This window comes from Cyclopterus lumpus, chromosome 15, assembly GCF_009769545.1.
Source record: "Cyclopterus lumpus isolate fCycLum1 chromosome 15, fCycLum1.pri, whole genome shotgun sequence".
Taxonomy (NCBI): Eukaryota; Metazoa; Chordata; class Actinopteri; order Perciformes; family Cyclopteridae; genus Cyclopterus; species Cyclopterus lumpus.
The window spans coordinates 5,224,343-5,243,586 of record NC_046980.1 but is presented as its reverse complement, the minus strand read 5'-3'; the positions used below and the strand labels follow the sequence as shown (position 1 = coordinate 5,243,586).

Here is a 19,244-nt window from a genome sequence, read left to right as displayed (position 1 = left end):
TGCCATGTTCACACTATTGCAAGCTCTGTTGTTTTCCAAAACTACGAAACCATAAAATTCACATCCATAATTACATGAAAGAGGCACTGCTGGGAGTTGAACCCAGGATCTCCTGTTTACTAAACAGGCACTTTAACCAACTAAGCCACAGTGCCTCTGTAAATGCCCATTTCACACTATTGTGAGCTCTGTTGTTTTCCAAAACTCCGAAACCATAAAATTGAAATCTCTAACTTCTTGAGCAAGGCACTGCTGGGAGTTGAACCCAGGATCTCCTGTTTACTAAACAGGCACTTTTCCAAAACTGCGAATCCATAAAATTGAAATCTCCAACTTCCTGAGCAAGGCACTGCTAAGAGTTGAACCCAGGATCTCCTGTTTTTTGAAACAGGCACTTTGACCAACTAAGCCACAGTGCCTCTGTAAATGCCCATTTCACACTATTGTGAGCTCTTTTTTTTCCAAAACTCTGAATCCATAAAATTGAAATCTCCAACTTCCTGAGCAAGGCACTGCTGGGAGTTGAACCCAGCATCTCCTGTTTACTAAACAGGCGCTTTAACCAACTAAGCTAGAGCACCGCTGTAAATGCCATGTTCACACTATTGCAAGCTCTGTTGTTTTCCAAAACTCCGAAACCATAAAATTGAAATCTCTAACTTCCTGAGCAAGGCACTGCTGGGAGTTGAACCCAGGATCTCCTGTTTACTAAACAGGCACTTTTCCAAAACTGCGAATCCATAAAATTGAAATCTCCAACTTCGTGGGCAAGGCACTGCTGGGAGTTGAACCCAGGATCTCCTGTTTACTAAACAGGCACTTTAACCAACTAAGCCACAGTGCCTCTGTAAATGCCCATTTCACACTATTGTGAGCTCTGTTTTTTTCCAAAACTCTGAATCCATAAAATTGAAATCTCCAACTTCCTGAGCAAGGCACTGCTGGGAGTTGAACCCAGGATCTCCTGTTTACAAGACAGGCACTATAACCAACTAAGCCACAGCGCCTCTGTAAATCCAAGGTTCAAACTATTGCAATCTCTGTTGTTTTCCAAAACTACGAAACCATAAAATTTAAGTCCATAATTACATGAAAGAGGCACTGCTGGGAGTTGAACCCAGGATCTCCTGTTTACTAAACAGGCGCTTTAACCAACTAAGCCACAGTGCCTCTGTAAATGCCCATTTCACACTATTGCAATCTCTGTTGTTTTCCAAAACTACGAAACCATAAAATTTAAGTCCATAATTACATGAAAGAGGCACTGCTGGGAGTTGAACCCAGGATCTCCTGTTTACTAAACAGGCACTTTTCCAAAACTGCGAATCCATAAAATTGAAATCTCCAACTTCCTGAGCAAGGCACTGCTGGGAGTTGAACCCAGGATCTCCTGTTTACTAAACAGGCACTTTGACCAACTAAGCCACAGTGCCTCTGTAAATGCCCATTTCACACTATTGTGAGCTCTGTTGTTTTCCAAAACTCCGAAACCATAAAATTGAAATCTCTAACTTCTTGAGCAAGGCACTGCTGGGAGTTGAACCCAGGATCTCCTGTTTACTAAACAGGCACTTTTCCAAAACTGCGAATTTATAAAATTGAAATCTCCAACTTCCTGAGCAAGGCACTGCTGGGAGTTGAACCCAGGATCTCCTGTTTACAAGACAGGCACTATAACCAACTAAGCCACAGCGCCTCTGTAAATCCAAGGTTCAAACTATTGCAATCTCTGTTGTTTTCCAAAACTACGAAACCATAAAATTTAAGTCCATAATTACATGAAAGAGGCACTGCTGGGAGTTGAACCCAGGATCTCCTGTTTACTAAACAGGCGCTTTAACCAACTAAGCCACAGTGCCTCTGTAAATGCCCATTTCACACTATTGCAATCTCTGTTGTTTTCCAAAACTACGAAACCATAAAATTTAAGTCCATAATTACATGAAAGAGGCACTGCTGGGAGTTGAACCCAGGATCTCCTGTTTACTAAACAGGCACTTTTCCAAAACTGCGAATCCATAAAATTGAAATCTCCAACTTCCTGAGCAAGGCACTGCTGGGAGTTGAACCCAGGATCTCCTGTTTACGAAACAGGCACTTTGACCAACTAAGCCACAGTGCCTCTGTAAATGCCCATTTCACACTATTGTGAGCTCTGTTGTTTTCCAAAACTCCGAAACCATAAAATTGAAATCTCTAACTTCTTGAGCAAGGCACTGCTGGGAGTTGAACCCAGGATCTCCTGTTTACTAAACAGGCACTTTTCCAAAACTGCGAATTTATAAAATTGAAATCTCCAACTTCCTGAGCAAGGCACTGCTGGGAGTTGAACCCAGGATCTCCTGTTTACAAGACAGGCACTTTAACAAACTAAGCCACAGCGCCTCTGTAAATCCAAGGTTCAAACTATTGTAAGCTCTGTTCTTTTCCAAACCTACGAAACCATAAAGTTTAAGTCTCCAACTTCCTGAGCAAGGCACTGCTGGGAGTTGAACCCAGGATCTCCTGTTTACTAAACAGGCACTTTTCCAAAACTGCGAATTTATAAAATCGAAATCTCCAACTTCCTGAGCAAGGCACTGCTGGGAGTTGAACCCAGGATCTCCTGTTTACGAAACAGGCACTTTGACCAACTAAGCCACAGCGCCTCTGTAAATGCACATTTAACACTGTTGAGAGCTCTGTTCTTTTCCAAAACTGCGAATCCATAAAATTGAAATCTCCAACTTCCTGAGCAAGGCACTGCTGGGAGTTGAACCCAGGATCTCCTGTTTACGAAACAGGCACTTTGACCAACTAAGCCACAGCGCCTCTGTAAATGCACATTTAACACTGTTGAGAGCTCTGTTCTTTTCCAAAACTGCGAATCCATAAAATTGAAATCTCCAACTTCCTGAGCAAGGCACTGCTGGGAGTTGAACCCAGGATCTCCTGTTTACGAAACAGGCACTTTGACCAACTAAGCCACAGCGCCTCTGTAAATGCACATTTAACACTGTTGAGAGCTCTGTTCTTTTCCAAAACTGCGAATCCATAAAATTGAAATCTCCAACTTCCTGAGCAAGGCACTGCTGGGAGTTGAACCTAGGATCTCCTGTTTACGAAACAGGCACTTTGACCAACTAAGCCACAGCGCCTCTGTAAATGCACATTTAACACTGTTGAGAGCTCTGTTCTTTTCCAAAACTGCGAATCCATAAAATTGAAATCTCCAACTTCCTGAGCAAGGCACTGCTGGGAGTTGAACCCAGGATCTCCTGTTTACGAAACAGGCACTTTGACCAACTAAGCCACAGTGCCTCTGTAAATGCCCATTTCACACTATTGTGAGCTCTTTTTTTTCCAAAACTCTGAATCCATAAAATTGAAATCTCCAACTTCCTGAGCAAGGCACTGCTGGGAGTTGAACCCAGGATCTCCTGTTTACTAAACAGGCGCTTTAACCAACTAAGCCACAGCGCCGCTGTAAATGCCATGTTCACACTATTGCAAGCTCTGTTGTTTTCCAAAACTACGAAACCATAATATCCACGTCCATAATTACATGAAAGAGGCACTGCTGGGAGTTGAACCCAGGATCTCCTGTTTACAAGACAGGCACTATAACCAACTAAGCCACAGCGCCTCTGTAAATCCAAGGTTCAAACTATTGCAATCTCTGTTGTTTTCCAAAACTACGAAACCATAAAATTTAAGTCCATAATTACATGAAAGAGGCACTGCTGGGAGTTGAACCCAGGATCTCCTGTTTACTAAACAGGCGCTTTAACCAACTAAGCCACAGTGCCTCTGTAAATGCCCATTTCACACTATTGCAATCTCTGTTGTTTTCCAAAACTACGAAACCATAAAATTTAAGTCCATAATTACATGAAAGAGGCACTGCTGGGAGTTGAACCCAGGATCTCCTGTTTACTAAACAGGCACTTTTCCAAAACTGCGAATCCATAAAATTGAAATCTCCAACTTCCTGAGCAAGGCACTGCTGGGAGTTGAACCCAGGATCTCCTGTTTACGAAACAGGCACTTTGACCAACTAAGCCACAGTGCCTCTGTAAATGCCCATTTCACACTATTGTGAGCTCTGTTGTTTTCCAAAACTCCGAAACCATAAAATTGAAATCTCTAACTTCTTGAGCAAGGCACTGCTGGGAGTTGAACCCAGGATCTCCTGTTTACTAAACAGGCACTTTTCCAAAACTGCGAATTTATAAAATTGAAATCTCCAACTTCCTGAGCAAGGCACTGCTGGGAGTTGAACCCAGGATCTCCTGTTTACAAGACAGGCACTATAACCAACTAAGCCACAGCGCCTCTGTAAATCCAAGGTTCAAACTATTGCAATCTCTGTTGTTTTCCAAAACTACGAAACCATAAAATTTAAGTCCATAATTACATGAAAGAGGCACTGCTGGGAGTTGAACCCAGGATCTCCTGTTTACTAAACAGGCGCTTTAACCAACTAAGCCACAGTGCCTCTGTAAATGCCCATTTCACACTATTGCAATCTCTGTTGTTTTCCAAAACTACGAAACCATAAAATTTAAGTCCATAATTACATGAAAGAGGCACTGCTGGGAGTTGAACCCAGGATCTCCTGTTTACTAAACAGGCACTTTTCCAAAACTGCGAATCCATAAAATTGAAATCTCCAACTTCCTGAGCAAGGCACTGCTGGGAGTTGAACCCAGGATCTCCTGTTTACGAAACAGGCACTTTGACCAACTAAGCCACAGTGCCTCTGTAAATGCCCATTTCACACTATTGTGAGCTCTGTTGTTTTCCAAAACTCCGAAACCATAAAATTGAAATCTCTAACTTCTTGAGCAAGGCACTGCTGGGAGTTGAACCCAGGATCTCCTGTTTACTAAACAGGCACTTTTCCAAAACTGCGAATTTATAAAATTGAAATCTCCAACTTCCTGAGCAAGGCACTGCTGGGAGTTGAACCCAGGATCTCCTGTTTACAAGACAGGCACTTTAACAAACTAAGCCACAGCGCCTCTGTAAATCCAAGGTTCAAACTATTGTAAGCTCTGTTCTTTTCCAAACCTACGAAACCATAAAGTTTAAGTCTCCAACTTCCTGAGCAAGGCACTGCTGGGAGTTGAACCCAGGATCTCCTGTTTACTAAACAGGCACTTTTCCAAAACTGCGAATTTATAAAATCGAAATCTCCAACTTCCTGAGCAAGGCACTGCTGGGAGTTGAACCCAGGATCTCCTGTTTACGAAACAGGCACTTTGACCAACTAAGCCACAGCGCCTCTGTAAATGCACATTTAACACTGTTGAGAGCTCTGTTCTTTTCCAAAACTGCGAATCCATAAAATTGAAATCTCCAACTTCCTGAGCAAGGCACTGCTGGGAGTTGAACCCAGGATCTCCTGTTTACGAAACAGGCACTTTGACCAACTAAGCCACAGCGCCTCTGTAAATGCACATTTAACACTGTTGAGAGCTCTGTTCTTTTCCAAAACTGCGAATCCATAAAATTGAAATCTCCAACTTCCTGAGCAAGGCACTGCTGGGAGTTGAACCCAGGATCTCCTGTTTACGAAACAGGCACTTTGACCAACTAAGCCACAGCGCCTCTGTAAATGCACATTTAACACTGTTGAGAGCTCTGTTCTTTTCCAAAACTGCGAATCCATAAAATTGAAATCTCCAACTTCCTGAGCAAGGCACTGCTGGGAGTTGAACCTAGGATCTCCTGTTTACGAAACAGGCACTTTGACCAACTAAGCCACAGCGCCTCTGTAAATGCACATTTCACACTGTTGAGAGCTCTGTTCTTTTCCAAAACTGCGAATCCATAAAATTGAAATCTCCAACTTCCTGAGCAAGGCACTGCTGGGAGTTGAACCCAGGATCTCCTGTTTACGAAACAGGCACTTTGACCAACTAAGCCACAGTGCCTCTGTAAATGCCCATTTCACACTATTGTGAGCTCTTTTTTTTCCAAAACTCTGAATCCATAAAATTGAAATCTCCAACTTCCTGAGCAAGGCACTGCTGGGAGTTGAACCCAGGATCTCCTGTTTACTAAACAGGCGCTTTAACCAACTAAGCCACAGCGCCGCTGTAAATGCCATGTTCACACTATTGCAAGCTCTGTTGTTTTCCAAAACTACGAAACCATAATATCCACGTCCATAATTACATGAAAGAGGCACTGCTGGGAGTTGAACCCAGGATCTCCTGTTTACTAAACAGGCACTTTAACCAACTAAGCCACAGTGCCTCTGTAAATGCCCATTTCACACTATTGTGAGCTCTGTTTTTTTCCAAAACTCTGAATCCATAAAATTGAAATCTCCAACTTCCTGAGCAAGGCACTGCTGGGAGTTGAACCCAGGATCTCCTGTTTACAAGACAGGCACTATAACCAACTAAGCCACAGCGCCTCTGTAAATCCAAGGTTCAAACTATTGCAATCTCTGTTGTTTTCCAAAACTACGAAACCATAAAATTTAAGTCCATAATTACATGAAAGAGGCACTGCTGGGAGTTGAACCCAGGATCTCCTGTTTACTAAACAGGCGCTTTAACCAACTAAGCCACAGTGCCTCTGTAAATGCCCATTTCACACTATTGCAATCTCTGTTGTTTTCCAAAACTACGAAACCATAAAATTTAAGTCCATAATTACATGAAAGAGGCACTGCTGGGAGTTAAACCCAGGATCTCCTGTTTACTAAACAGGCACTTTTCCAAAACTGCGAATCCATAAAATTGAAATCTCCAACTTCCTGAGCAAGGCACTGCTGGGAGTTGAACCCAGGATCTCCTGTTTACGAAACAGGCACTTTGACCAACTAAGCCACAGTGCCTCTGTAAATGCCCATTTCACACTATTGTGAGCTCTTTTTTTTCCAAAACTCTGAATCCATAAAATTGAAATCTCCAACTTCCTGAGCAAGGCACTGCTGGGAGTTGAACCCAGGATCTCCTGTTTACTAAACAGGCGCTTTAACCAACTAAGCCACAGCGCCGCTGTAATTGCCATGTTCACACTATTGCAAGCTCTGTTGTTTTCCAAAACTACGAAACCATAATATCCACGTCCATAATTACATGAAAGAGGCACTGCTGGGAGTTGAACCCAGGATCTCCTGTTTACTAAACAGGCACTTTAACCAACTAAGCCACAGTGCCTCTGTAAATGCCCATTTCACACTATTGTGAGCTCTGTTGTTTTCCAAAACTCCGAAACCATAAAATTGAAATCTCTAACTTCTTGAGCAAGGCACTGCTGGGAGTTGAACCCAGGATCTCCTGTTTACTAAACAGGCACTTTTCCAAAACTGCGAATTTATAAAATTGAAATCTCCAACTTCCTGAGCAAGGCACTGCTGGGAGTTGAACCCAGGATCTCCTGTTTACAAGACAGGCACTTTAACAAACTAAGCCACAGCGCCTCTGTAAATCCAAGGTTCAAACTATTGTAAGCTCTGTTCTTTTCCAAAACTCCGAAACCATAAAATTTAAGTCCATAATTACATGAAAGAGGCACTGCTGGGAGTTGAACCCAGGATCTCCTGTTTACTAAACAGGCACTTTTCCAAAACTGCGAATCCATAAAATTGAAATCTCCAACTTCCTGAGCAAGGCACTGCTGGGAGTTGAACCCAGGATCTCCTGTTTACGAAACAGGCACTTTGACCAACTAAGCCACAGTGCCTCTGTAAATGCCCATTTCACACTATTGTGAGCTCTTTTTTTTCGAAAACTCTGAATCCATAAAATTGAAATCTCCAACTTCCTGAGCAAGGCACTGCTGGGAGTTGAACCCAGGATCTCCTGTTTACGAAACAGGCACTTTGACCAACTAAGCCACAGTGCCTCTGTAAATGCCCATTTCACACTATTGTGAGCTCTTTTTTTTCCAAAACTCCGAAACCATAAAATTGAAATCTCTAACTTCTTGAGCAAGGCACTGCTGGGAGTTGAACCCAGGATCTCCTGTTTACTAAACAGGCACTTTTCCAAAACTGCGAATTTATAAAATTGAAATCTCCAACTTCCTGAGCAAGGCACTGCTGGGAGTTGAACCCAGGATCTCCTGTTTACAAGACAGGCACTTTAACAAACTAAGCCACAGCGCCTCTGTAAATCCAAGGTTCAAACTATTGTAAGCTCTGTTCTTTTCCAAACCTACGAAACCATAAAGTTTAAGTCTCCAACTTCCTGAGCAAGGCACTGCTGGGAGTTGAACCCAGGATCTCCTGTTTACTAAACAGGCACTTTTCCAAAACTGCGAATTTATAAAATCGAAATCTCCAACTTCCTGAGCAAGGCATGCTGGGAGTTGAACCCAGGATCTCCTGTTTACTAAACAGCCACTTTAACCAACTAAGCCACAGCGCCGCTGTAAATCCAAGGTTCAAACTATTGTAAGCTCTGTTGTTTTCCAAACCTACGAAACCATAAAGTTTAAGTCTGCAACTTCCTGAGCAATGCACTTTGACCAACTAAGCCACAGTGCCTCTGGAAATGCCTATTTCACACTATTGTAAGCTCTGTTCTTTTCCAAACATACGAAACAATAAAGTTTAAGTCTCCAACTTCCTGAGGAAGGCACTGCTGGGAGTTGAACCCAGGATCTCCTGTTTACTAAACAGGCACTTTTCCAAAACTGCGAATCCATAAAATTGAAATCTCCAACTTCCTGAGGAAGGCACTGCTGGGCGTTTAACCCAGGATCTCCTGTTTACGAAACAGGCACTTTGACCAACTAAGCCACAGCGCCTCTGTAAATGCACATTTAACACTGTTGAGAGCTCTGTTCTTTTCCAAAACTGCGAATCCATAAAATTGAAATCTCCAACTTCCTGAGCAAGGCACTGCTGGGAGTTGAACCCAGGATCTCCTGTTTACGAAACAGGCACTTTGACCAACTAAGCCACAGCGCCTCTGTAAATGCACATTTAACACTGTTGAGAGCTCTGTTCTTTTCCAAAACTGCGAATCCATAAAATTGAAATCTCCAACTTCCTGAGCAAGGCACTGCTGGGAGTTGAACCCAGGATCTCCTGTTTACGAAACAGGCACTTTGACCAACTAAGCAACAGTGCCTCTGTAAATGCCCATTTAACACTGTTGAGAGCTCTGTTCTTTTCCAAAACTGCGAATCCATTAAATTGAAATCTCCAACTTCCTGAGCAAGGCACTGCTGGGAGTTGAACCCAGGATCTCCTGTTTACTAAACAGGCACTTTTCCAAAACTGCGAATCCATAAAATTGAAATCTCCAACTTCGTGGGCAAGGCACTGCTGGGAGTTGAACCCAGGATCTCCTGTTTACTAAACAGGCACTTTGACCAACTAAGCCACAGTGCCTCTGTAAATGCCCATTTCACACTATTGTGAGCTCTGTTTTTTTCCAAAACTCTGAATCCATAAAATTGAAATCTCCAACTTCCTGAGCAAGGCACTGCTGGGAGTTGAACCCAGGATCTCCTGTTTACAAGACAGGCACTATAACCAACTAAGCCACAGCGCCTCTGTAAATCCAAGGTTCAAACTATTGCAATCTCTGTTGTTTTCCAAAACTACGAAACCATAAAATTTAAGTCCATAATTACATGAAAGAGGCACTGCTGGGAGTTGAACCCAGGATCTCCTGTTTACTAAACAGGCGCTTTAACCAACTAAGCCACAGTGCCTCTGTAAATGCCCATTTCACACTATTGCAATCTCTGTTGTTTTCCAAAACTACGAAACCATAAAATTTAAGTCCATAATTACATGAAAGAGGCACTGCTGGGAGTTGAACCCAGGATCTCCTGTTTACTAAACAGGCACTTTTCCAAAACTGCGAATCCATAAAATTGAAATCTCCAACTTCCTGAGCAAGGCACTGCTGGGAGTTGAACCCAGGATCTCCTGTTTACGAAACAGGCACTTTGACCAACTAAGCCACAGTGCCTCTGTAAATGCCCATTTCACACTATTGTGAGCTCTTTTTTTTCCAAAACTCTGAATCCATAAAATTGAAATCTCCAACTTCCTGAGCAAGGCACTGCTGGGAGTTGAACCCAGGATCTCCTGTTTACTAAACAGGCGCTTTAACCAACTAAGCCACAGCGCCGCTGTAAATGCCATGTTCACACTATTGCAAGCTCTGTTGTTTTCCAAAACTACGAAACCATAATATCCACGTCCATAATTACATGAAAGAGGCACTGCTGGGAGTTGAACCCAGGATCTCCTGTTTACTAAACAGGCACTTTAACCAACTAAGCCACAGTGCCTCTGTAAATGCCCATTTCACACTATTGTGAGCTCTGTTGTTTTCCAAAACTCCGAAACCATAAAATTGAAATCTCTAACTTCTTGAGCAAGGCACTGCTGGGAGTTGAACCCAGGATCTCCTGTTTACTAAACAGGCACTTTTCCAAAACTGCGAATTTATAAAATTGAAATCTCCAACTTCCTGAGCAAGGCACTGCTGGGAGTTGAACCCAGGATCTCCTGTTTACAAGACAGGCACTTTAACAAACTAAGCCACAGCGCCTCTGTAAATCCAAGGTTCAAACTATTGTAAGCTCTGTTGTTTTCCAAACCTACGAAACCATAAAGTTTAAGTCTGCAACTTCCTGAGCAATGCACTTTGACCAACTAAGCCACAGTGCCTCTGGAAATGCCTATTTCACACTATTGTAAGCTCTGTTCTTTTCCAAACCTACGAAACAATAAAGTTTAAGTCTCCAACTTCCTGAGTAAGGCACTGCTGGGAGTTGAACCCAGGATCTCCTGTTTACTAAACAGGCGCTTTAACCAACTAAGCCACAGCGCCGCTGTAAATGCCATGTTCACACTATTGCAATCTCTGTTGTTTTCCAAAACTACGAAACCATAAAATTTAAGTCCATAATTACATGAAAGAGGCACTGCTGGGAGTTGAACCCAGGATCTCCTGTTTACTAAACAGGCGCTTTAACCAACTAAGCCACAGTGCCTCTGTAAATGCCCATTTCACACTATTGTGAGCTCTGTTGTTTTCCAAAACTCCGAAACCATAAAATTGAAATCTCTAACTTCTTGAGCAAGGCACTGCTGGGAGTTGAACACAGGATCTCCTGTTTACTAAACAGGCGCTTTAACCAACTAAGCCACAGCGCCGCTGTAAATGCCATGTTCACACTATTGCAAGCTCTGTTGTTTTCCAAAACTACGAAACCATAATATCCACGTCCATAATTACATGAAAGAGGCACTGCTGGGAGTTGAACCCAGGATCTCCTGTTTACTAAACAGGCACTTTAACCAACTAAGCCACAGTGCCTCTGTAAATGCCCATTTCACACTATTGTGAGCTCTGTTGTTTTCCAAAACTCCGAAACCATAAAATTGAAATCTCTAACTTCTTGAGCAAGGCACTGCTGGGAGTTGAACCCAGGATCTCCTGTTTACTAAACAGGCACTTTTCCAAAACTCCGAATTTATAAAATTGAAATCTCCAACTTCCTGAGCAAGGCACTGCTGGGAGTTGAACCCAGGATCTCCTGTTTACAAGACAGGCACTTTAACAAACTAAGCCACAGCGCCTCTGTAAATCCAAGGTTCAAACTATTGTAAGCTCTGTTCTTTTCCAAACCTACGAAACCATAAAGTTTAAGTCTCCAACTTCCTGAGCAAGGCACTGCTGGGAGTTGAACCCAGGATCTCCTGTTTACTAAACAGGCACTTTTCCAAAACTGCGAATTTATAAAATCGAAATCTCCAACTTCCTGAGCAAGGCACTGCTGGGAGTTGAACCCAGGATCTCCTGTTTACTAAACAGCCACTTTAACCAACTAAGCCACAGCGCCGCTGTAAATCCAAGGTTCAAACTATTGTAAGCTCTGTTGTTTTCCAAACCTACGAAACCATAAAGTTTAAGTCTGCAACTTCCTGAGCAATGCACTTTGACCAACTAAGCCACAGTGCCTCTGGAAATGCCTATTTCACACTATTGTAAGCTCTGTTCTTTTCCAAACATACGAAACAATAAAGTTTAAGTCTCCAACTTCCTGAGGAAGGCACTGCTGGGAGTTGAACCCAGGATCTCCTGTTTACTAAACAGGCACTTTTCCAAAACTCCGAAACCATAAAGTTTAAGTCTGCAACTTCCTGAGCAATGCACTTTGACCAACTAAGCCACAGTGCCTCTGGAAATGCCTATTTCACTCTATTGTAAGCTCTGTTCTTTTCCAAACCTACGAAACAATAAAGTTTAAGTCTCCAACTTCCTGAGGAAGGCACTGCTGGGAGTAGAACCCAGGATCTCCTGTTTACTAAACAGGCACTTTAACCAAAAACAGGCACTTTTTCCAAAACTCTGAATCCATAAAATTGAAATCTCCAACTTCCTGAGCAAGGCACTGCTGGGAATTGAACCCAGGATCTCCTGTTTACAAGACAGGCACTATAACCAACTAAGCCACAGCACCTCTGTAAATCCAAGGTTCAAACTATTGTAAGCTCTGTTGTTTTCCAAACCTACGAAACCATAAAGTTTAAGTCTGCAACTTCCTGAGCAATGCACTTTAAACCAACTAAGCCACAGTGCCTCTGGAAATGCCTATTTCACACTATTGTAAGCTCTGTTGTTTTCCAAAACTACGAAACCATAATATCCACGTCCATAATTACATGAAAGAGGCACTGCTGGGAGTTGAACCCAGGATCTCCTGTTTACTAAACAGGCACTTTAACCAACTAAGCCACAGTGCCTCTGTAAATGCCCATTTCACACTATTGTGAGCTCTGTTGTTTTCCAAAACTCCGAAACCATAAAATTGAAATCTCTAACTTCTTGAGCAAGGCACTGCTGGGAGTTGAACCCAGGATCTCCTGTTTACTAAACAGGCACTTTTCCAAAACTGCGAATTTATAAAATTGAAATCTCCAACTTCCTGAGCAAGGCACTGCTGGGAGTTGAACCCAGGATCTCCTGTTTACAAGACAGGCACTTTAACAAACTAAGCCACAGCGCCTCTGTAAATCCAAGGTTCAAACTATTGTAAGCTCTGTTGTTTTCCAAACCTACGAAACCATAAAGTTTAAGTCTGCAACTTCCTGAGCAATGCACTTTGACCAACTAAGCCACAGTGCCTCTGGAAATGCCTATTTCACACTATTGTAAGCTCTGTTCTTTTCCAAACCTACGAAACAATAAAGTTTAAGTCTCCAACTTCCTGAGTAAGGCACTGCTGGGAGTTGAACCCAGGATCTCCTGTTTACTAAACAGGCGCTTTAACCAACTAAGCCACAGCGCCGCTGTAAATGCCATGTTCACACTATTGCAATCTCTGTTGTTTTCCAAAACTACGAAACCATAAAATTTAAGTCCATAATTACATGAAAGAGGCACTGCTGGGAGTTGAACCCAGGATCTCCTGTTTACTAAACAGGCGCTTTAACCAACTAAGCCACAGTGCCTCTGTAAATGCCCATTTCACACTATTGTGAGCTCTGTTGTTTTCCAAAACTCCGAAACCATAAAATTGAAATCTCTAACTTCTTGAGCAAGGCACTGCTGGGAGTTGAACACAGGATCTCCTGTTTACTAAACAGGCGCTTTAACCAACTAAGCCACAGCGCCGCTGTAAATGCCATGTTCACACTATTGCAAGCTCTGTTGTTTTCCAAAACTACGAAACCATAATATCCACGTCCATAATTACATGAAAGAGGCACTGCTGGGAGTTGAACCCAGGATCTCCTGTTTACTAAACAGGCACTTTAACCAACTAAGCCACAGTGCCTCTGTAAATGCCCATTTCACACTATTGTGAGCTCTGTTGTTTTCCAAAACTCCGAAACCATAAAATTGAAATCTCTAACTTCTTGAGCAAGGCACTGCTGGGAGTTGAACCCAGGATCTCCTGTTTACTAAACAGGCACTTTTCCAAAACTGCGAATTTATAAAATTGAAATCTCCAACTTCCTGAGCAAGGCACTGCTGGGAGTTGAACCCAGGATCTCCTGTTTACAAGACAGGCACTTTAACAAACTAAGCCACAGCGCCTCTGTAAATCCAAGGTTCAAACTATTGTAAGCTCTGTTCTTTTCCAAACCTACGAAACCATAAAGTTTAAGTCTCCAACTTCCTGAGCAAGGCACTGCTGGGAGTTGAACCCAGGATCTCCTGTTTACTAAACAGGCACTTTTCCAAAACTGCGAATTTATAAAATCGAAATCTCCAACTTCCTGAGCAAGGCACTGCTGGGAGTTGAACCCAGGATCTCCTGTTTAATAAACAGCCACTTTAACCAACTAAGCCACAGCGCCGCTGTAAATCCAAGGTTCAAACTATTGTAAGCTCTGTTGTTTTCCAAACCTACGAAACCATAAAGTTTAAGTCTGCAACTTCCTGAGCAATGCACTTTGACCAACTAAGCCACAGTGCCTCTGGAAATGCCTATTTCACACTATTGTAAGCTCTGTTCTTTTCCAAACATACGAAACAATAAAGTTTAAGTCTCCAACTTCCTGAGGAAGGCACTGCTGGGAGTTGAACCCAGGATCTCCTGTTTACTAAACAGGCACTTTTCCAAAACTCCGAAACCATAAAATTGAAATCTCTAACTTCTTGAGCAAGGCACTGCTGGGAGTTGAACCCAGGATCTCCTGTTTACTAAACAGGCGCTTTAACCAACTAAGCCACAGCGCCGCTGTAAATGCCATGTTCACACTATTGCAAGCTCTGTTGTTTTCCAAAACTACGAAACCATAATATCCACGTCCATAATTACATGAAAGAGGCACTGCTGGGAGTTGAACCCAGGATCTCCTGTTTACTAAACAGGCACTTTAACCAACTAAGCCACAGTGCCTCTGTAAATGCCCATTTCACACTATTGTGAGCTCTGTTGTTTTCCAAAACTCCGAAACCATAAAATTGAAATCTCTAACTTCTTGAGCAAGGCACTGCTGGGAGTTGAACCCAGGATCTCCTGTTTACTAAACAGGCACTTTTCCAAAACTGCGAATTTATAAAATTGAAATCTCCAACTTCCTGAGCAAGGCACTGCTGGGAGTTGAACCCAGGATCTCCTGTTTACAAGACAGGCACTTTAACAAACTAAGCCACAGCGCCTCTGTAAATCCAAGGTTCAAACTATTGTAAGCTCTGTTGTTTTCCAAACCTACGAAACCATAAAGTTTAAGTCTCCAACTTCCTGAGCAAGGCACTGCTGGGAGTTGAACCCAGGATCTCCTGTTTACTAAACAGGCACTTTTCCAAAACTGCGAATTTATAAAATTGAAATCTCCAACTTCCTGAGCAAGGCACTGCTGGGAGTTGAACCCAGGATCTCCTGTTTACTAAACAGCCACTTTAACCAACTAAGCCACAGCGCCGCTGTAAATCCAAGGTTCAAACTATTGTAAGCTCTGTTGTTTTCCAAACCTACGAAACCATAAAGTTTAAGTCTGCAACTTCCTGAGCAATGCACTTTGACCAACTAAGCCACAGTGCCTCTGGAAATGCCTATTTCACACTATTGTAAGCTCTGTTCTTTTCCAAACATACGAAACAATAAAGTTTAAGTCTCCAACTTCCTGAGGAAGGCACTGCTGGGAGTTGAACCCAGGATCTCCTGTTTACTAAACAGGCACTTTTCCAAAACTGCGAATCCATAAAATTGAAATCTCCAACTTCCTGAGGAAGGCACTGCTGGGCGTTGAACCCAGGATCTCCTGTTTACTAAACAGGCACTTTGACCAACTAAGCCACAGCGCCTCTGTAAATGCACATTTAACACTTTTGAGAGCTCTGTTCTTTTCCAAAACTGCGAATCCATAAAATTGAAATCTCCAACTTCCTGAGCAAGGCACTGCTGGGAGTTGAACCCAGGATCTCCTGTTTACGAAACAGGCACTTTGACCAACTAAGCCACAGTGCCTCTGTAAATGCACATTTCACACTATTGTGAGCTCTGTTTTTTTCCAAAACTCCGAATACATAAGATTTAAATCTCCAACTTCCTGAGCAAGGTACTGCTGGGAGTTGAACCCAGGATCTCCTGTTTACAAGACAGGCACTTTAACCAACTAAGCCACAGCGCCTCTGTAAATCCAAGGTTCAAACTATTGTAAGCTCTGTTGTTTTCCAAACCTACGAAACCATAAAGTTTAAGTCTGCAACTTCCTGAGCAATGCACTTTGACCAACTAAGCCACAGTGCCTCTGGAAATGCCTATTTCACTCTATTGTAAGCTCTGTTCTTTTCCAAACCTACGAAACAATAAAGTTTAAGTCTCCAACTTCCTGAGGAAGGCACTGCTGGGAGTAGAACCCAGGATCTCCTGTTTACTAAACAGGCACTTTAACCAAAAACAGGCACTTTTTCCAAAACTCTGAATCCATAAAATTGAAATCTCCAACTTCCTGAGCAAGGCACTGCTGGGAATTGAACCCAGGATCTCCTGTTTACAAGACAGGCACTATAACCAACTAAGCCACAGCACCTCTGTAAATCCAAGGTTCAAACTATTGTAAGCTCTGTTGTTTTCCAAACCTACGAAACCATAAAGTTTAAGTCTGCAACTTCCTGAGCAATGCACTTTGACCAACTAAGCCACAGTGCCTCTGGAAATGCCTATTTCACACTATTGTAAGCTCTGTTCTTTTCCAAACCTACGAAACAATAAAGTTTAAGTCTCCAACTTCCTGAGTAAGGCACTGCTGGGAGTTGAACCCAGGATCTCCTGTTTACTAAACAGGCGCTTTAACCAACTAAGCCACAGCGCCGCTGTAAATGCCATGTTCACACTATTGCAATCTCTGTTGTTTTCCAAAACTACGAAACCATAAAATTTAAGTCCATAATTACATGAAAGAGGCACTGCTGGGAGTTGAACCCAGGATCTCCTGTTTACTAAACAGGCGCTTTAACCAACTAAGCCACAGTGCCTCTGTAAATGCCCATTTCACACTATTGTGAGCTCTGTTGTTTTCCAAAACTCCGAAACCATAAAATTGAAATCTCTAACTTCCTGAGCAAGGCACTGCTGGGAGTTGAACCCAGGATCTCCTGTTTACTAAACAGGCGCTTTAACCAACTAAGCCACAGCGCCGCTGTAAATGCCATGTTGACACTATTGCAAGCTCTGTTGTTTTCCAAAACTCCGAAACCATAAAATTGAAATCTCTAACTTCCTGAGCAAGGCACTGCTGGGAGTTGAACCCAGGATCTCCTGTTTACTAAACAGGCACTTTTCCAAAACTGCGAATTTATAAAATTGAAATCTCCAACTTCCTGAGCAAGGCACTGCTGGGAGTTGAACCCAGGATCTCCTGTTTACTAAACAGGCACTTTTCCAAAACTGCGAATCCATAAAATTGAAATCTCCAACTTCGTGAGCAAGGCACTGCTGGGAGTTGAACCCAGGATCTCCTGTTTACGAAACAGGCACTTTGACCAACTAAGCCACAGTGCCTCTGTAAATGCCAATTTCACACTATTGTGAGCTCTGTTTTTTTCCAAAACTCTGAATCCATAAAATTGAAATCTCCAACTTCCTGAGCAAGGCACTGCTGGGAGTTGAACCCAGGATCTCCTGTTTACTAAACAGGCTCTTTAACCAACTAAGCCACAGCGCTGCTGTAAATGCCATATTCACACTATTGCAAGCTCTGTTGTTTTCCAAAACTCCGAAACCATTAAATTGAAATCTCTAACTTCCTGAGCAAGGCACTGCTGGGAGTTGAACCCAGGATCTCCTGTTTACAAGACAGGCACTTTAACCAACTAAGCCACAGCGCCTCTGTAAATCCAAGGTTCAAACTATTGTAAGCTCTGTTGTTTTCCAAACCTACGAAACCATAAAGTTTAAGTCTGCAACTTCCTGAGCAATGCACTTTGACCAACTAAGCCACAGTGCCTCTGGAAATGCCTATTTCACTCTATTGTAAGCTCTGTTCTTTTCCAAACCTACGAAACAATAAAGTTTAAGTCTCCAACTTCCTGAGGAAGGCACTGCTGGGAGTTGAACCCAGGATCTCCTGTTTACTAAACAGGCACTTTTCCAAAACTGCAAATCCATAAAATTGTGAGCTCTTTTTTTTCCAAAACTCTGAATCCATAAAATTGAAATCTCCAACTTCCTGAGCAAGGCACTGCTGGGAGTTGAACCCAGGATCTCCTGTTTCCTAAACAGGCGCTTTAACCAACTAAGCCACAGCGCCACTGTAAATGCCATGTTCAAACTATTGCAAGCTCTGTTGTTTTCCAAAACTGCGAATCCATAAAATTGAAATCTCCAACTTCCTGAGCAAGGCACTGCTGGGAGTTGAACCCAGGATCTCCTGTTTACGAAACAGGCACTTTGACCAACTAAGCCACAGCGCCTCTGTAAATGCACATTTAACACTATTGTGAGCTGTTTTTTTCCATAACTCCGAATACATAAATTTAAATCTCCAACTTACTGAGCAAGGCACTGCTGGGAGTTGAACCCAGGATCTCCTGTTTACTAAACAGGCGCTTTAACCAACTAAGCCACAGCGCTGCTGTAAATGCCATGTTCACACTATTGCAATCTCTGTTGTTTTCCAAAACTACGAAACCATAAAATTCAAGTCCATAATTACATGAAAGAGGCACTGCTGGGAGTTGAACCCAGGATCTCCTGTTTACTAAACAGGCGCTTTAACCAAATTAAGCCACAGTGCCTCTGTAAATGCCCATTTCACACTATTGTGAGCTCTGTTGTTTTCCAAAACTCCGAAACCATAAAATTGAAATCTCCAACTTCCTGAGCAAGGCACTGCTGGGAGTTGAACCCAGGATCTCCTGTTTACTAAACAGGCACTTTTCCAAAACTGCGAATTTATAAAATTGAAATCTCCAACTTCCTGAGCAAGGCACTGCTGGGAGTTGAACCCAGGATCTCCTGTTTACTAAACAGGCACTTTTCCAAAACTGCGAATCCATAAAATTGAAATCTCCAACTTCGTGAGAAAGGCACTGCTGGGAGTTGAACGCAGGATCTCCTGTTTACGAAACAGGCACTTTGACCAACAAAGCCACAGTGCCTCTGTAAATGCCCATTTCACACTATTGTGAGCTCTGTTTTTTTTCAAAACTCTGAATCCATAAAATTGAAATCTTCAACTTCCTGAGCAAGGCACTGCTGGGAGTTGAACCCAGGATCTCCTGTTTACAAGACAGGCACTTTAACCAACTAAGCCACAGCACCTCTGTAAATCCAAGGTTCAAACTATTGTAAGCTCTGTTGTTTTCCAAACCTAC

General features: G+C 42.7%; 59 non-coding genes across 59 annotated transcripts; all 59 read right to left on the bottom strand.

Annotated features, from left to right (window-relative positions):
• Nucleotides 1-81: 81 nt before the first annotated feature.
• Nucleotides 82-155, bottom strand: trnat-agu. The gene has a single exon. It is a non-coding gene; the product is annotated as a tRNA-Thr (tRNA).
• Nucleotides 156-344: 189 nt separating this feature from the next.
• trnal-caa lies at nt 345-419 on the bottom strand. Its single transcript has one exon. It is a non-coding gene; the product is annotated as a tRNA-Leu (tRNA).
• Nucleotides 420-770: 351 nt separating this feature from the next.
• On the bottom strand, nt 771-844 carry trnat-agu. The gene has a single exon. It is a non-coding gene; the product is annotated as a tRNA-Thr (tRNA).
• An 89-nt stretch (nt 845-933) lies between these two features.
• Nucleotides 934-1,007, bottom strand: trnat-ugu. The gene has a single exon. It is a non-coding gene; the product is annotated as a tRNA-Thr (tRNA).
• An 89-nt stretch (nt 1,008-1,096) lies between these two features.
• Nucleotides 1,097-1,170, bottom strand: trnat-agu. Its single transcript has one exon. It is a non-coding gene; the product is annotated as a tRNA-Thr (tRNA).
• Nucleotides 1,171-1,622: 452 nt separating this feature from the next.
• Nucleotides 1,623-1,696, bottom strand: trnat-ugu. The gene has a single exon. It is a non-coding gene; the product is annotated as a tRNA-Thr (tRNA).
• An 89-nt stretch (nt 1,697-1,785) lies between these two features.
• Nucleotides 1,786-1,859, bottom strand: trnat-agu. The gene has a single exon. It is a non-coding gene; the product is annotated as a tRNA-Thr (tRNA).
• Nucleotides 1,860-2,048: 189 nt separating this feature from the next.
• trnat-cgu lies at nt 2,049-2,122 on the bottom strand. Its single transcript has one exon. It is a non-coding gene; the product is annotated as a tRNA-Thr (tRNA).
• Nucleotides 2,123-2,574: 452 nt separating this feature from the next.
• On the bottom strand, nt 2,575-2,648 carry trnat-cgu. The gene has a single exon. It is a non-coding gene; the product is annotated as a tRNA-Thr (tRNA).
• Nucleotides 2,649-2,737: 89 nt separating this feature from the next.
• Nucleotides 2,738-2,811, bottom strand: trnat-cgu. Its single transcript has one exon. It is a non-coding gene; the product is annotated as a tRNA-Thr (tRNA).
• An 89-nt stretch (nt 2,812-2,900) lies between these two features.
• trnat-cgu lies at nt 2,901-2,974 on the bottom strand. Its single transcript has one exon. It is a non-coding gene; the product is annotated as a tRNA-Thr (tRNA).
• A 252-nt stretch (nt 2,975-3,226) lies between these two features.
• On the bottom strand, nt 3,227-3,300 carry trnat-cgu. The gene has a single exon. It is a non-coding gene; the product is annotated as a tRNA-Thr (tRNA).
• An 88-nt stretch (nt 3,301-3,388) lies between these two features.
• On the bottom strand, nt 3,389-3,462 carry trnat-agu. The gene has a single exon. It is a non-coding gene; the product is annotated as a tRNA-Thr (tRNA).
• Nucleotides 3,463-3,551: 89 nt separating this feature from the next.
• Nucleotides 3,552-3,625, bottom strand: trnat-ugu. Its single transcript has one exon. It is a non-coding gene; the product is annotated as a tRNA-Thr (tRNA).
• An 89-nt stretch (nt 3,626-3,714) lies between these two features.
• Nucleotides 3,715-3,788, bottom strand: trnat-agu. Its single transcript has one exon. It is a non-coding gene; the product is annotated as a tRNA-Thr (tRNA).
• Nucleotides 3,789-3,977: 189 nt separating this feature from the next.
• trnat-cgu lies at nt 3,978-4,051 on the bottom strand. Its single transcript has one exon. It is a non-coding gene; the product is annotated as a tRNA-Thr (tRNA).
• A 189-nt stretch (nt 4,052-4,240) lies between these two features.
• Nucleotides 4,241-4,314, bottom strand: trnat-ugu. The gene has a single exon. It is a non-coding gene; the product is annotated as a tRNA-Thr (tRNA).
• Nucleotides 4,315-4,403: 89 nt separating this feature from the next.
• Nucleotides 4,404-4,477, bottom strand: trnat-agu. Its single transcript has one exon. It is a non-coding gene; the product is annotated as a tRNA-Thr (tRNA).
• Nucleotides 4,478-4,666: 189 nt separating this feature from the next.
• On the bottom strand, nt 4,667-4,740 carry trnat-cgu. Its single transcript has one exon. It is a non-coding gene; the product is annotated as a tRNA-Thr (tRNA).
• A 452-nt stretch (nt 4,741-5,192) lies between these two features.
• On the bottom strand, nt 5,193-5,266 carry trnat-cgu. The gene has a single exon. It is a non-coding gene; the product is annotated as a tRNA-Thr (tRNA).
• Nucleotides 5,267-5,355: 89 nt separating this feature from the next.
• Nucleotides 5,356-5,429, bottom strand: trnat-cgu. Its single transcript has one exon. It is a non-coding gene; the product is annotated as a tRNA-Thr (tRNA).
• Nucleotides 5,430-5,518: 89 nt separating this feature from the next.
• trnat-cgu lies at nt 5,519-5,592 on the bottom strand. The gene has a single exon. It is a non-coding gene; the product is annotated as a tRNA-Thr (tRNA).
• Nucleotides 5,593-5,844: 252 nt separating this feature from the next.
• Nucleotides 5,845-5,918, bottom strand: trnat-cgu. Its single transcript has one exon. It is a non-coding gene; the product is annotated as a tRNA-Thr (tRNA).
• An 88-nt stretch (nt 5,919-6,006) lies between these two features.
• trnat-agu lies at nt 6,007-6,080 on the bottom strand. The gene has a single exon. It is a non-coding gene; the product is annotated as a tRNA-Thr (tRNA).
• Nucleotides 6,081-6,169: 89 nt separating this feature from the next.
• trnat-agu lies at nt 6,170-6,243 on the bottom strand. Its single transcript has one exon. It is a non-coding gene; the product is annotated as a tRNA-Thr (tRNA).
• Nucleotides 6,244-6,332: 89 nt separating this feature from the next.
• On the bottom strand, nt 6,333-6,406 carry trnat-ugu. Its single transcript has one exon. It is a non-coding gene; the product is annotated as a tRNA-Thr (tRNA).
• Nucleotides 6,407-6,495: 89 nt separating this feature from the next.
• Nucleotides 6,496-6,569, bottom strand: trnat-agu. Its single transcript has one exon. It is a non-coding gene; the product is annotated as a tRNA-Thr (tRNA).
• A 189-nt stretch (nt 6,570-6,758) lies between these two features.
• trnat-cgu lies at nt 6,759-6,832 on the bottom strand. The gene has a single exon. It is a non-coding gene; the product is annotated as a tRNA-Thr (tRNA).
• An 88-nt stretch (nt 6,833-6,920) lies between these two features.
• Nucleotides 6,921-6,994, bottom strand: trnat-agu. The gene has a single exon. It is a non-coding gene; the product is annotated as a tRNA-Thr (tRNA).
• Nucleotides 6,995-7,083: 89 nt separating this feature from the next.
• trnat-agu lies at nt 7,084-7,157 on the bottom strand. Its single transcript has one exon. It is a non-coding gene; the product is annotated as a tRNA-Thr (tRNA).
• A 452-nt stretch (nt 7,158-7,609) lies between these two features.
• On the bottom strand, nt 7,610-7,683 carry trnat-cgu. Its single transcript has one exon. It is a non-coding gene; the product is annotated as a tRNA-Thr (tRNA).
• An 88-nt stretch (nt 7,684-7,771) lies between these two features.
• On the bottom strand, nt 7,772-7,845 carry trnat-cgu. Its single transcript has one exon. It is a non-coding gene; the product is annotated as a tRNA-Thr (tRNA).
• A 995-nt stretch (nt 7,846-8,840) lies between these two features.
• trnat-cgu lies at nt 8,841-8,914 on the bottom strand. The gene has a single exon. It is a non-coding gene; the product is annotated as a tRNA-Thr (tRNA).
• Nucleotides 8,915-9,429: 515 nt separating this feature from the next.
• trnat-ugu lies at nt 9,430-9,503 on the bottom strand. Its single transcript has one exon. It is a non-coding gene; the product is annotated as a tRNA-Thr (tRNA).
• An 89-nt stretch (nt 9,504-9,592) lies between these two features.
• On the bottom strand, nt 9,593-9,666 carry trnat-agu. Its single transcript has one exon. It is a non-coding gene; the product is annotated as a tRNA-Thr (tRNA).
• Nucleotides 9,667-9,855: 189 nt separating this feature from the next.
• trnat-cgu lies at nt 9,856-9,929 on the bottom strand. Its single transcript has one exon. It is a non-coding gene; the product is annotated as a tRNA-Thr (tRNA).
• An 88-nt stretch (nt 9,930-10,017) lies between these two features.
• On the bottom strand, nt 10,018-10,091 carry trnat-agu. Its single transcript has one exon. It is a non-coding gene; the product is annotated as a tRNA-Thr (tRNA).
• Nucleotides 10,092-10,180: 89 nt separating this feature from the next.
• trnat-agu lies at nt 10,181-10,254 on the bottom strand. The gene has a single exon. It is a non-coding gene; the product is annotated as a tRNA-Thr (tRNA).
• A 471-nt stretch (nt 10,255-10,725) lies between these two features.
• On the bottom strand, nt 10,726-10,799 carry trnat-agu. Its single transcript has one exon. It is a non-coding gene; the product is annotated as a tRNA-Thr (tRNA).
• Nucleotides 10,800-10,888: 89 nt separating this feature from the next.
• Nucleotides 10,889-10,962, bottom strand: trnat-agu. The gene has a single exon. It is a non-coding gene; the product is annotated as a tRNA-Thr (tRNA).
• A 252-nt stretch (nt 10,963-11,214) lies between these two features.
• On the bottom strand, nt 11,215-11,288 carry trnat-agu. The gene has a single exon. It is a non-coding gene; the product is annotated as a tRNA-Thr (tRNA).
• A 1,073-nt stretch (nt 11,289-12,361) lies between these two features.
• On the bottom strand, nt 12,362-12,435 carry trnat-ugu. Its single transcript has one exon. It is a non-coding gene; the product is annotated as a tRNA-Thr (tRNA).
• A 209-nt stretch (nt 12,436-12,644) lies between these two features.
• On the bottom strand, nt 12,645-12,718 carry trnat-agu. The gene has a single exon. It is a non-coding gene; the product is annotated as a tRNA-Thr (tRNA).
• A 471-nt stretch (nt 12,719-13,189) lies between these two features.
• Nucleotides 13,190-13,263, bottom strand: trnat-agu. The gene has a single exon. It is a non-coding gene; the product is annotated as a tRNA-Thr (tRNA).
• An 89-nt stretch (nt 13,264-13,352) lies between these two features.
• Nucleotides 13,353-13,426, bottom strand: trnat-agu. The gene has a single exon. It is a non-coding gene; the product is annotated as a tRNA-Thr (tRNA).
• A 252-nt stretch (nt 13,427-13,678) lies between these two features.
• trnat-agu lies at nt 13,679-13,752 on the bottom strand. The gene has a single exon. It is a non-coding gene; the product is annotated as a tRNA-Thr (tRNA).
• A 452-nt stretch (nt 13,753-14,204) lies between these two features.
• Nucleotides 14,205-14,278, bottom strand: trnan-auu. The gene has a single exon. It is a non-coding gene; the product is annotated as a tRNA-Asn (tRNA).
• A 308-nt stretch (nt 14,279-14,586) lies between these two features.
• trnat-agu lies at nt 14,587-14,660 on the bottom strand. The gene has a single exon. It is a non-coding gene; the product is annotated as a tRNA-Thr (tRNA).
• Nucleotides 14,661-14,749: 89 nt separating this feature from the next.
• trnat-agu lies at nt 14,750-14,823 on the bottom strand. The gene has a single exon. It is a non-coding gene; the product is annotated as a tRNA-Thr (tRNA).
• A 997-nt stretch (nt 14,824-15,820) lies between these two features.
• On the bottom strand, nt 15,821-15,894 carry trnat-cgu. The gene has a single exon. It is a non-coding gene; the product is annotated as a tRNA-Thr (tRNA).
• A 491-nt stretch (nt 15,895-16,385) lies between these two features.
• Nucleotides 16,386-16,459, bottom strand: trnat-ugu. Its single transcript has one exon. It is a non-coding gene; the product is annotated as a tRNA-Thr (tRNA).
• A 208-nt stretch (nt 16,460-16,667) lies between these two features.
• Nucleotides 16,668-16,741, bottom strand: trnat-agu. The gene has a single exon. It is a non-coding gene; the product is annotated as a tRNA-Thr (tRNA).
• An 89-nt stretch (nt 16,742-16,830) lies between these two features.
• On the bottom strand, nt 16,831-16,904 carry trnat-agu. The gene has a single exon. It is a non-coding gene; the product is annotated as a tRNA-Thr (tRNA).
• An 89-nt stretch (nt 16,905-16,993) lies between these two features.
• On the bottom strand, nt 16,994-17,067 carry trnat-agu. The gene has a single exon. It is a non-coding gene; the product is annotated as a tRNA-Thr (tRNA).
• A 289-nt stretch (nt 17,068-17,356) lies between these two features.
• Nucleotides 17,357-17,430, bottom strand: trnat-cgu. The gene has a single exon. It is a non-coding gene; the product is annotated as a tRNA-Thr (tRNA).
• Nucleotides 17,431-17,682: 252 nt separating this feature from the next.
• trnat-ugu lies at nt 17,683-17,756 on the bottom strand. Its single transcript has one exon. It is a non-coding gene; the product is annotated as a tRNA-Thr (tRNA).
• Nucleotides 17,757-18,104: 348 nt separating this feature from the next.
• Nucleotides 18,105-18,178, bottom strand: trnap-agg. Its single transcript has one exon. It is a non-coding gene; the product is annotated as a tRNA-Pro (tRNA).
• An 89-nt stretch (nt 18,179-18,267) lies between these two features.
• On the bottom strand, nt 18,268-18,341 carry trnat-cgu. The gene has a single exon. It is a non-coding gene; the product is annotated as a tRNA-Thr (tRNA).
• Nucleotides 18,342-19,117: 776 nt separating this feature from the next.
• On the bottom strand, nt 19,118-19,191 carry trnat-ugu. The gene has a single exon. It is a non-coding gene; the product is annotated as a tRNA-Thr (tRNA).
• Nucleotides 19,192-19,244: the final 53 nt, after the last annotated feature.